General features: G+C 45.4%; 1 protein-coding gene across 3 annotated transcripts in view; it reads left to right on the top strand.

Annotated features, from left to right (window-relative positions):
• sez6b (seizure related 6 homolog b) overlaps window positions 1–12,541 on the top strand; it is a 159,833-nt gene that overhangs the window by 15,479 nt on the left and 131,813 nt on the right. The window lies entirely within an intron of this gene.

Below are 12,541 nucleotides of genomic sequence, written 5' to 3'. Positions count from 1 at the left end.
TGTTCACCTTGTCAGCTCGGGTATTCAAACCAGCAACCTTTCGGTTACTAGTTCAACGCTCTAACCACTAGGCTACCTGCCACCTGCTATCTGAGAATCATATTTGCAAATGCACACAACCTTCCATTCTGCAGCTTAGAATTGGTCTGGCTGTGACATATATTGAGAGAACAGCACATTGATTTTCCTTCCTTCCCTCCCTCTCTCTCTCTCTCTCTCTCTCTCTCTCCCTCTCTCTCTCTCTCCCTCTCTCTCTCTCTCTCACTCCGTGGACAGACAACTCATTTCTCTGAATGGCTCTCATTTGCAATCGATCAGCACACAGATAGCTCATCCCCATCGACCCCCAGACAGACAGACAGACAGGCAGACAGACAGAAGAATAGAGGGGCCATGGCGTCGAGGTGAGGCATAATCTCCTTTAAAAACACACAACAGCAACCAGCACATTCTCCCCTGCAAACTCACACCCTGACACTTTTGACCAAAAGTATCTTCTTTTCAACACACTTTTTGAGACGAAGAGTGTCATTTCAAAGATACCAATCTCCTACACTGTGACATGATAAGACCTGATGAAACTGATATTGAGCCCCTCTAATTTTTAAGCACATGAAGTAGTTAACCTACTGGTAATGAAATGGTCAGCAACCCGGTCATGATTTGGAGGGAATTAGAGATATTGATATTATTACCATATATCTGCAACCCATCATAGCTGTGGGTCTGTGTGGTTGGGGATGTGGGTGGAGGAGGGTGGAGGGCAGACCATAGTGGTGGCTCTGTGTGTAGCGCTCTCTTTTGATGACTTCTGTAACCGTACTAGCCTTGGTTTCATGCATGTTAACATTAGAAGCCTCCTCCCTAAGTTTGTTTTATTCAATGCTTTAGCACACTCTGCCACCCCGGATGTTCTAGCCGTGTCTGAATCCTGGCTTAGGAAGACCACCAAAAATTCTGAAATCTTCATCCCTAACTACAACATTTTCAGACAAGATAGAACGGTCAAAGGGGGCGGTGTTGCAATCTACTGCAAAGATAACCTGCAGAGTTCTATCCTACTATCCAGGTCTGTACCCAAACAATTTGAACTTCTACTTTTAAAAATCCACCTCTCTAAAAACAAGTCTCTCACCGATACCGCCTGCTATAGACCACCCTCTGCCCCCAGCTGTGCTCTGGACACCATATGTGAACTGATTGCCCCCCATCTATCTTCAGAGCTCGTGCTGCTAGGTGACCTAAACTGGAACATGCTTAACACCCCAGCCATCCTACGATCTAAGCTTGATGCCCTCAATCTCATACAAATGATCAATGAACCTACCAGGTACCACCCCAAAGCCGTAAACACGGTAACCCTCATAGATATCATCCTAACCAACTTGCCCTCTAAATACACCTCTGCTGTTTTCAACCAAGATCTCAGCGATCACTGCCTCATTGACCTGCATCCGTAATGGGTCAGCGGTCAAACGACCTCCTCTCATCACTGTCAAACGCTCCCCTAAACACTTCAGCGAGCAGGCCTTTCTAATCGACCTGGCCGGGGTATCCTGGAAGGATATTGATCTCATCCCATCAGTAGAGGATGCCTGTTTTTTTTTTTAAATGCCTTCCTCACCATCTTAAATATCCATGCCCCATTCAAGAAATTTAGAACCTTAACCAACACAAAAACATCCTATGGTGTTCTGCATTAGCGTCGAACAGCCCCTGTGAAATGCAACTTTTCAGGGAAGCTAGAAACCAATATACACAGGCAGTTAGAAAAGCCAAGGCTAGCTTTTTCAAACAGAAATTTGCTTCCTGCAACACAAACTCAAAAACGTTTTGGGACACTGTAAAGTCCATGGAGAATAAAAACACATCCTCCCAGCTGCCCACTGCACTGAGGATAGAAAACACTGTCACCACCGATAAATCCACTATAATTGAGAATTTCAATAAGCATTTTTCTATGGCTGGCCATGCTTTCCACCTGGCTACTCCTACCCCGGTCAACAGCACTGCACCCCCACAGCAACTCACTCAAGCCTTCCCCATTTCTCCTTCTCCCAAATCCAGTCAGCTGATGTTCTGAAAGACCCCTACAAATCAGCCGGGCTAGACAATCTGGACCCTTTCTTTCTAAAATTATCTGCCAAAATTGTTACCACCCCTATTACTAGCCTGTTCAACCTCTCTTTTGTGTCGTCTGAGATTCCCAAAGATTGGAAAGCAGCTGCGGTCGTCCCCCTCTTCAAAGGGGGAGACACTCTAGACCCAAACTGCTACAGACCTATATCTATCCTACCCTGGCTTTCTAAGGTCTTCGAAAGCCAAGTCAACAAACAGATTACCGACCATTTCGAATCCCACTGTACCTTCTCCGCTATGCAATCTGGTTTCAGAGCTGGTCATGGGTGCACCTCAGCCATGCTCAAGGTCCTAAACGATATCTTAACCGCCATCGATAAGAAACAATACTGTGCAGCTGTATTCATTGATCTGGCCAAGGCTTTCGACTCTGTCAATCACCACATCCTCATCGGCAGACTAGCCTTGGTTTCTCAAATGATTGCCTCGCCTGGTTCACCAACTACTTCTCTGATAGAGTTCAGTGTGTCAAATCGGAGGGCCTGTTGTCCGGGCCTCTGGCAGTCTCTATGGGAGTGCCACAGGGTTCAATTCTTGGACCGACTCTTTTCTCTGTATACATCAATGATGTCGCTCTTGCTGCTGGTGAGTCTCTGATCCACCTCTACGCAGACGACACCATTCTGTATACTTCTGGCCCTTCTTTGGACACTGTGTTAACAACCCTCCAGGCGAGCTTCAATACCATACAACTCTCCTTCCGTGGCCTCCAATTGCTCTTAAATGCAAGTAAAACTAAATGCATGCTCTTCAACCAATCGCTGCCAGCATCTGCCTGCCTGTCCAACATCACTACTCTGGACGGTTCTGACTTTGAATATGAGGACAACTACAAATACCTAGGTGTCTGGTTAGACTGTAAACTCTCCATCCAGACTCACATCAAACATCTCCAATCCAAAGTAAAATCTAGAATTGGCTTCCTATTTCGCAACAAAGCATCCTTCACTCATGCTGCCAAACATACCCTTGTAAAACTGACCATCCTACCGATCCTCGACTTCGGCGATGTCATTTACAAAATAGCCTCCAATACCCTACTCAATAAATTGGATGCAGTCTATCACAGTGCCATCCGTTTTGTCACCAAAGCCCCATATACTACCCACCACTGCGACCTGTACGCTCTCGTTGGCTGGCCCTCGCTTCATACTCGTCGCCAAACCCACTGGCTCCAGGTCATCTACAAGACCCTGCTAGGTAAAGTCCCCCCTTATCTCAGCTCGCTGGTCACCATGGCAGCACGCACCTGTAGCACGCGTACCAGCAGGTGCTGGTCTCTGGTCACCCCCAAAACCAATTCTTCCTTTGGCTGCCTCTCCTTCCAGTTCTCTGCTGCCAATGACTGGAACGAACTACAAAAATCTCTGAAACTGGAAACACTTATCTCCCTCACTAGCTTTAAGCATCAGCTGTCAGAGCAGCTCACATATTACTGCACCTGTACATAGCCCATCTATAATTTAGCCCAAACAACTACCTCTCCCCCTACTGTATTTATTTATTTTGCTCCTTTGCACCCCATTTTTTCTATCTCTACCTTGCACATTCTTCCACTGCAAAGCTACCATTCCAGTGTTTTACTTGTTATATTGTATTTACTTAGCCACCATGGCCTTTTTTTTGTTGCCTTTACCTCCCTTATCTCACCTCATTTGCTCACATTGTATATAGACTTATTTTTCTACTGTATTATTGACTGTATGTTTGTTTTACTCCATGTGTAACTCTGTGTTGTTGTATGTGTCGAACTGCTTTGCTTTATCTTGGCCAGGTCGCAATTGTAAATGAGAACTTGTTCTCAACTTGCCTACCTGGTTAAATAAAGGTGAATAAAATAAGTAAAAAACAGGGTTATGGTCTGTGGCATGGACAGTGGGCAGGACAGCAGGCTGAGCAGATGGGTCCTGTGGTACATCAGGCCTGCAGAGGGTCAGCTGGTCACGCCCCACTGTTCTGCCCCGTCATGCACAGCTGAAGGGTGAGCGCCCCCCGCAGACTCTGGGCTGCCATATCACACCTAATTAACCAAGCAGAGAGCACATCCTTCCTCTTTATGTCTGTCACACCCCCACTGAATTGTTTCTAGAATGATTAAAAGAGTGACTAAAAATCTTTCCTGTTTTTTGATGAGACTTTCTGACATTACAGTATATTTAGACAGACAAGGTTTTCATGAGCCATCTGCATTTAACCCTATTTACACTCTAATCCTTTAACCATATGGTTAATGTACAATTCCAGATTACCTGTGTCTGCTATTATTTAATTTTGAGGCATGTGTGTCCTGATCATGTGTCCATCGCCTGCTCATAGTGGCATCGCTGGTCGTCATGATTGTTCCCAGCCAAGCCTTATTCCCCAGCCAGAGACCAGCTATACTGCTAAACTCTGTGGAGAGATGAAATGAGACATTGTGTTGTTTACGACTGGAAAGCCTTATTGAGACACTGAAATCCCCATCTGCCGGCAGTGAAAGTTTACTCCCTGCGAGTGCATGGCAGAAGAGTGCCGCTGAGACACCAGCGAAACACCCCCTGCTGTAATATGATGAACGGCATTTACCTCTTTACTTTGTAAAGTCTGCTCCCCTTTCTGCTCTGCCTGCAGCTAGCAGCACATAAAACTGCAGTGTCAGGACATTCTAGGGAACATTACCATGTCTCAACATCAGGAACTGTTTGAATGGATAAGAATGATGTTGTTGCAAAAGTTTTAGTGACTCAAGGGAAAAAGATTTGCATTCAACATTTCTTTGATGTTGGGAGCTACTCTATTACGTAAGCTCTGTTTACATTTTCCACTTAGAAGTTTCCAGAGAAGATTTGCAGGCTTTTTGCGACCTTTACAGTTTAGACAAAAAAAAAATATCAATGCTTGGTAGACTTTTGGTGCTAGGTCTAAATGTTTAATGTATGGCTACTGTCATGCTTCTAGACTTCTCCTCATTTTCGCTCTTTGGTCACCTGGATAGATTGTCACCCAGAAAACAAGATGTAGGACAGCTCCATATTGGAAAAGGTCAAGCTTGAAAATAAGATTCCGTACAAGGCAGAACCTTTTAGTACCATTCTAGTGCTATTTACCTGGCATTTACGGCCAGCTATTTATACCAAGTCATGTTTAAATATAAAGTACCTGGTGTAAATATTCATGATTGCCAATGCCATTACAGGAGGAGGCTCAGGTCTGTCTAATGAATAACTGAAGTCCATGAATAATAAATAGTTTGCGCTTACCCCCCTCTGCCTCACAGACTGAGTATCTTTCAGCTGGGAGCTGTGCCAGTAGAGGCAAGAGAATGTAAACACAAAACTGGGGTCTTATAGGCTATGTGATGGTGCACCATAAGAGCAAATGTTTTACAATTCTCCCAAAATAAATCTGTTCTGTTTGACCCAAATCATTCCCCCTTCCCCCTACTGTATGTCTCCGTTGGGCTAATGATTCCACTGGATTGCCCCTCTCCTCTGTACATGGATGGGTTTAGGATTAGATGGCGGACGTTCCGTCTCTCCATGGCCCTATTTCTAACAATTTAATGGCTGGTCTTTGATGCACATCTAGTGAGGGAGGGAGAATGGGATTACCTTCACTTCTGGAGTGCACTCTTGGATAAGTAAGTGGTAATATGTGTGTGTGTGTGTGTGTGTGTGTGTGTGTGTGTGTGTGTGTGTGTGTGTGTGTGTGTGTGTGTGTGTGTGTGTGTGTGTGTGTGTGTGTGTGTGTGTGTGCGTGTGCATGCGTGCGTGTGTGTGTGCAAGCGTGCGTGTGGGTATGTACATTTCTATGTGTGTGTGTGCATGTGTGTGTATGTGGGTGCATTTATGAGTCCACGTGTTAATGTGTAACCTTGAATTATAAAACCAGTGATCTGCCATATACAGTTGAAGTCGGAAGTTTACATACACTTAGGTTGGAGTCATTAAAACTCATTTTTTAAACACAAATTTCTTGTTAACAAACTATAGTTTTGGCAAGTCGGTTAGGACATCTACTTTGTGCATGACACAAGTCATTTTTCCAACAATTGTTTACAGACAGATTATTTCACTTATTATTCACTGTATCACAATTCCAGTGGATCAGAAGTTTACATACACTAAGTACACTGTGCCTTTAAACAGCTTTGAACATTTCTGAAAAGTATATAATGGCTTTAGAAGCTTCTGATAGGCTAATTGACATAATTTGAGTCAATTGGAAGTGCACCTGTGGATGTATTTCAAGGTCTACCTTCAAACTCAGTGCCTCTTTGCTTGACATCATGGGAAAATCAAAAGAAATCAGAAAATAAATTGTAGACCTCCACAAGTCTGGTTCATCCTTGGGAGCAATTTCCAAATGCCTGAAGGTACCACGTTCATCTGTACAAACAATAGTACGCAAGTATAAACACCATGGAACCATGCAGCCGTCAGGAAGGAGACACGTTCGGTCTCCTAGAGATGAACGTACTTTGGTGGCAAAAGTGCAAATCATTCCCAGAACAACAGCAAAGGACCCTGTGAAGATGCTGGAGGAAACAGGTACAAAAGTATCTATATCCACAGTAAAACGAGTCCTATATCGACATAACCTGAAATGCCGCTTAGCAAGGAAGAAGCCACTGCTCCAAAACCGCCATTAAAAAAATCTACGGTTTGCTACTGCACATGGGGACAAATATTGTACTTTTTGGAGAAATGTCCTCTGGTCTGATTAAACAAATATAGAACTGTTTGGAGGAAAAAGGGGGAGGCTTGCAAGCCGAAGAACACCATCCCAACTGTGAAGCAGGGTGGTGGCAGCATCATGTTGTGGCGGTGCTTTGCTGCAGGAGGGACTGGTGCACTTCACAAAATAGATGGCAACATGAGGGAGGAAAATTACGTGGATATACTGAAGCAACATCTCATGACATCAGTCAGGTATTTAAAGCTTGGTCGCAAATGGGTCTTCCAAATGGACAATGGCCCAAAGCATACTTCCAAAGTTGTGGCCAAATGGCTTAAGGACAACAAAGTCAAGGTATTGGAGTGACCATCACAAAGCCCTGACCTCAATCCTATAGAAAATGTCTGGGCAGAACTGAAAAAGCTTGTTTGAGCAAGAAGGCCTACAAACCTGACTCAGTTACACCAGCTCTGTCAGGAGGAATGGGCTAAAATTCACCCAACTTATTGTCGGAAGCTTGTGGAAGGCTACCCGAAACGTTTGACCCAAGTTAAAAGGCAATGTTACCAAATACTAATTGAGTGTATGTAAACTTCTGACCCACTGGGAATGTGATGAAATAAATAAAAGCGGAAATAAATCATTATTTTGACTATTATTCTGACATTTCACATTCTTAAAATAAAGTGGTGATCCTAACTGGCCTAGGACAGGGAATTTTACTCTGATTAAATGTCAGGAATTGTGAAAAACTGAGTTTAAATGTATTAGGCTAAGGTGTATGTAAACTTCAGACTTCAAATGTAGCTATTTGGTGGAATATGTTGTTTACAAATATTTGTAATATTTATTAAGCCAGGCGTTTCAACCCTGCATTTATGACATTTCTTCCAGGAATAGTGCACACGCCATCATTAAATAACACATCTCTGGGTAGCCTGTGTCTCAACGTGGGAGGTAGGGACAGCTGTCGATATCTCTCCCTCTGGAGCTGCCAGACATGCATAGATTCACTAATGAAAAACACAGGGGGACCAAGGCTAGAATCAACCTACAAAGGATTGTTTTATATTTAGTAACTTACATAGGTAACTTCTACTGTTCAATGGAATTTGGTGTCAAGAATGGTACGACTATGTTCATGTTACACACATTGTATTGAAATCCATCCATTTTGTACAACCTTAAATCTCATAGAAAGTTACATAATAACACTTGTTATAGTGAATGCCTGTGAGCTGCTTCTTCTTCTGTAGTGGACTTGATCTGAGGATCCACTGGGTCCACTTCAAATCAAATCAAATCAAATTTTATTTGTCACATACACATGGTTAGCAGATGTTAATGCGAGTGTAGCGAAATGCTTGTGCTTCTAGTTCCGACAATGCAGTAATAACCAACAAGTAATCTAACTAACAATTCCAAAACTACTGTCTTGTACACAGTGTAAGGGGATAAAGAATATGTACATAAGGATATATGAATGAGTGATGGTACAGAGCAGCATAGGCAAGATACAGTAGATGGTATCGAGTACAGTATGTACAAATGAGATGAGTATGTAAACAAAGTGGCATAGTTTAAAGTGGCTAGTGATACATGTATTACATAAGGATACAGTCGATGATATAGAGTACAGTATATACGTATGCATATGAGATGAATAATGTAGGGTAAGTAACATTATATAAGGTAGCTTTGTTTAAAGTGGCTAGTGATATATTTACATCATTTCCCATCAATTCCCATTATTAAAGTGGCTGGAGTTGAGTCAGTGTCAGTGTGTTGGCAGCAGCCACTCAATGTTAGTGGTGGCTGTTTAACAGTCTGATGGCCTTGAGATAGAAGCTGTTTTTCAGTCTCTCGGTCCCAGCTTTGATGCACCTGTACTGACCTCGCCTTCTGGATGATAGCGGGGTGAACAGGCAGTGGCTCGGGTGGTTGATGTCCTTGATGATCTTTATGGCCTTCCTGTGACATCGGGTGGTGTAGGTGTCCTGGAGGGCAGGTAGTTTGCCCCCGGTGATGCGTTGTGCAGACCTCACCACCCTCTGGAGAGCCTTACGGTTGAGGGCGGAGCAGTTGCCGTACCAGGCGGTGATACAGCCCGCCAGGATGCTCTCGATTGTGCATCTGTAGAAGTTTGTGAGTGCTTTTGGTGACAAGCCAAATTTCTTCAGCCTCCTGAGGTTGAAGAGGCGCTGCTGCGCCTTCTTCACAATGCTGTCTGTGTGAGTGGACCAATTCAGTTTGTCTGTGATGTGTATGCCGAGGAACTTAAAACTTGCTACCCTCTCCACTACTGTTCCATCGATGTGGATAGGGGGGTGTTCCCTCTGCTGTTTCCTGAAGTCCACAATCATCTCCTTAGTTTTGTTGACGTTGAGTGTGAGGTTATTTTCCTGACACCACACTCCGAGGGCCCTCACCTCCTCCCTGTAGGCTGTCTCGTCGTTGTAGGTAATCAAGCCTACCACTGTTGTGTCGTCCGCAAACTTGATGATTGAGTTGGAGGCGTGCGTGGCCACGCAGTCGTGGGTGAACAGGGAGTACAGGAGAGGGCTCAGAACGCACCCTTGTGGGGCCCCAGTGTTGAGGATCAGCGGGGAGGAGATGTTGTTGCCTACCCTCACCACCTGGGGGCGGCCCGTCAGGAAGTCCAGTACCCACTTGCACAGGGCGGGGTCGAGACCCAGGGTCTCGAGCTTGATGACGAGCTTGGAGGGTACTATGGTGTTGAATGCCGAGCTGTAGTCAATGAACAGCATTCTCACATAGGTATTCCTCTTGTCCAGATGGGTTAGGGCGGTGTGCAGTGTGGTTGAGATTGCATCGTCTGTGGACCTATTTGGGCGGTAAGCAAATTGGAGTGGGTCTAGGGTGTCAGGTAGGGTGGAGGTGATATGGTCCTTGACTAGTCTCTCAAAGCACTTCATGATGACGGAAGTGAGTGCTACGGGGCGGTAGTCGTTTAGCTCAGTTACCTTAGCTTTCTTGGGAACAGGAACACTGGTGGCCCTCTTGAAGCATGTGGGAACAGCAGACTGGGATAAGGATTGATTGAATATGTCCGTAAACACACCGGCCAGCTGGTCTGCGCATGCTCTGAGGGCGCTGCTGGGGATGCCGTCTGGGCCTGCAGCCTTGCGAGGGTTAACACGTTTAAATGTCTTACTCACCTCGGCTGCAGTGAAGGAGAGACCGCATGTTTTCGTTGCCGGCCGTGTCAGTGGCACTGTATTGTCCTCAAAGCGGGCAAAAAAGTTGTTTAGTCTGCCTGGGAGCAGGACATCCTGGTCCGTGACTGGGCTGGATTTCTTCCTGTAGTCCGTGATTGACTGTAGACCCTGCCACATGCCTCTTGTGTCTGAGCCGTTGAATTGAGATTCTACTTTGTCTCTGTACTGACGCTTAGCTTGTTTGATAGCCTTGCGGAGGGAATAGCTGCACTGTTTGTATTCGGTCATGTTACCAGACACCTTCCCCTGATTAAAAGCAGTGGTTCGCGCTTTCAGTTTCACGCGAATGCTGCCATCAACCCACGGTTTCTGGTTAGGGAATGTTTTAATCGTTGCTATGGGAACGACATCTTCAACGCACGTTCTAATGAACTCACACACCGAATCAGCGTATTCGTCAATGTTGTTGTCTGACGCAATACGAAACATGTCCCAGTCCACGTGGTGGAAGCAGTCTTGGAGTGTGGAGTCAGCTTGGTCGGACCAGCGTTGGACAGACCTCAGCGTGGGAGCCTCTTGTTTTAGTTTCTGTCTGTAGGCAGGGATCAACAAAATGGAGTCGTGGTCAGCTTTTCCGAAAGGGGGGCGGGGCAGGGCCTTATATGCGTCGCGGAAGTTAGAGTAACAATGATCCAAGGTCTTTCCACCCCTGGTTGCGCAATCGATATGCTGATAAAATTTAGGGAGTCTTGTTTTCAGATTAGCCTTGTTAAAATCCCCAGCTACAATGAATGCAGCCTCCGGATGAATGGTTTCCAGTTTGCAAAGAGTTAAATAAAGTTCGTTCAGAGCCATCGATGTGTCTGCTTGGGGGGGGATGTATACGGCTGTGATTATAATCGAAGAGAATTCTCTTGGTAGATAATGCAGTCTACATTTGATTGTGAGGAATTCTAAATCAGGTGAACAGAAGGATTTGAGTTCCTGTATGTTTCTTTCATCACACCATGTCACGTTAGTCATAAGGCATACGCCCCCGCCCCTCTTCTTACCAGAAAGTTGTTTGTTTCTGTCTGCGCGATGTGTGGAGAAACCCGTTGGCTGCACCGCTTCGGATAGAGTCTCTCCAGTGAGCCACGTTTCCGTGAAGCAAAGAACGTTACAGTCTCTGATGTCCCTCTGGAATGCTACCCGTGCTCGGATTTCATCAACCTTGTTGTCAAGAGACTGGACATTGGCAAGAAGAATGCTAGGGAGTGGTGCACGATGTGCCCGTCTCCGGAGTCTGACCAGAAGACCGCCTCGTTTCCCTCTTTTTCGGAGTTGTTTTTTTTTTGGGTCGCTGCATGGAATCCACTCAGTTGTCCTGTTTGTAAGGCAGAACACAGGATCCGCGTCGCGAAAAACATATTCTTGGTAGTACTGATGGTGAGTTGATGCTGATCTTATATTCAGTAGTTCTTCTCGACTGTATGTAATGAAACCTAAGATGAGCTGGGGTACTAATGTAAGAAATAACACGTAAAAAAACAAAAAACTGCATAGTTTCCTAGGAACGCGAAGCGAGGCGGCCATCTCTGTCGGCGCCGGAAGTCAAAAAAGTCCCCTTGAACACTGTTCTCCAAAATGAGTGAAACTGTACTCAGTGACTTCTCTGTGTGGTGGTTTTACCCCCAGGCTGTGTCCAGGACAGTACAGATGAACTTTGCCCTTTAGCTTTTATTTGGAGATGAGGAATGTCAGTGCAGATCAGATTTGCTGTAGGCTCTGCAGCGCACAGTGACAATACAACTGCTGGTCTGAGAAAGCAGGAAGATGTGTAGAGCAATGAGTCTGTTGACAACTGTCAGGACTTTACCTGGTAGAGTGCCCTATGCCTTGACAAGATGTGCAACAGTTTGTGCATCATTTTAAGGAAGTCATATTATATGATGTGTTATGCTGTTTGAAACACCAGTCAGCTAAAGCAGAGGGTTTTGTTAGACTTTTTCGTCACATCATAGTGAGACTTTTTTGGCGTCTGGGATGCTTTCAGTTCAAGGAGATTACCGGCTCACCTGAAGAGATTGTCAAAACTGGCGGGCATGCAAAATAAAACGCAACAAATTAGTTTTGAGCACAGAAGTTGCAAGTTCAGTGGTTTTCATCCTCTCCCAACTAATTCAAAAAAAGTATTCTACTTTTTTTGTTGAACCAGTCAGAATACACAGAAGCGCCATGTGAAACAATTATTCTTTGGGACAGGTGTCGCCATGGTGCAAGGCTCTCCATTCCCCCAAGCTAAATGTTTTCTGCTTCCTCTTGCATTTATCTGGGAGACCAAGCACACGGACGTCGGCATAACAAATATCTGGCCAGTGGAGATGAATGTATCCCTGGGGAAGGAGGGTGGAGGTGGGGGTGGAGGTGGGGGTGGGGGAGAGTAATGTGTCCCCAGGGAAGGAGGGTGGAGGTGGGGGTGGAGGTGGGGGTGGGGGAGAGTAATGTATCCCTGGGGAAGGAGGGTGGGGGTGGAGGTGGGGGTGGGGGAGAGTAATGTGTCCCCAGGGAAAGAGGGTGGAGGTGGG

This window comes from Oncorhynchus mykiss, chromosome 24, assembly GCF_057628025.1.
Source record: "Oncorhynchus mykiss isolate SJ-2025 chromosome 24, ASM5762802v1, whole genome shotgun sequence".
Classification (NCBI taxonomy): domain Eukaryota; kingdom Metazoa; phylum Chordata; class Actinopteri; order Salmoniformes; family Salmonidae; genus Oncorhynchus; species Oncorhynchus mykiss.
The sequence above is the reverse complement of the archived record's forward strand: the minus strand, read 5'-3'. Positions and strand labels throughout refer to the sequence as shown.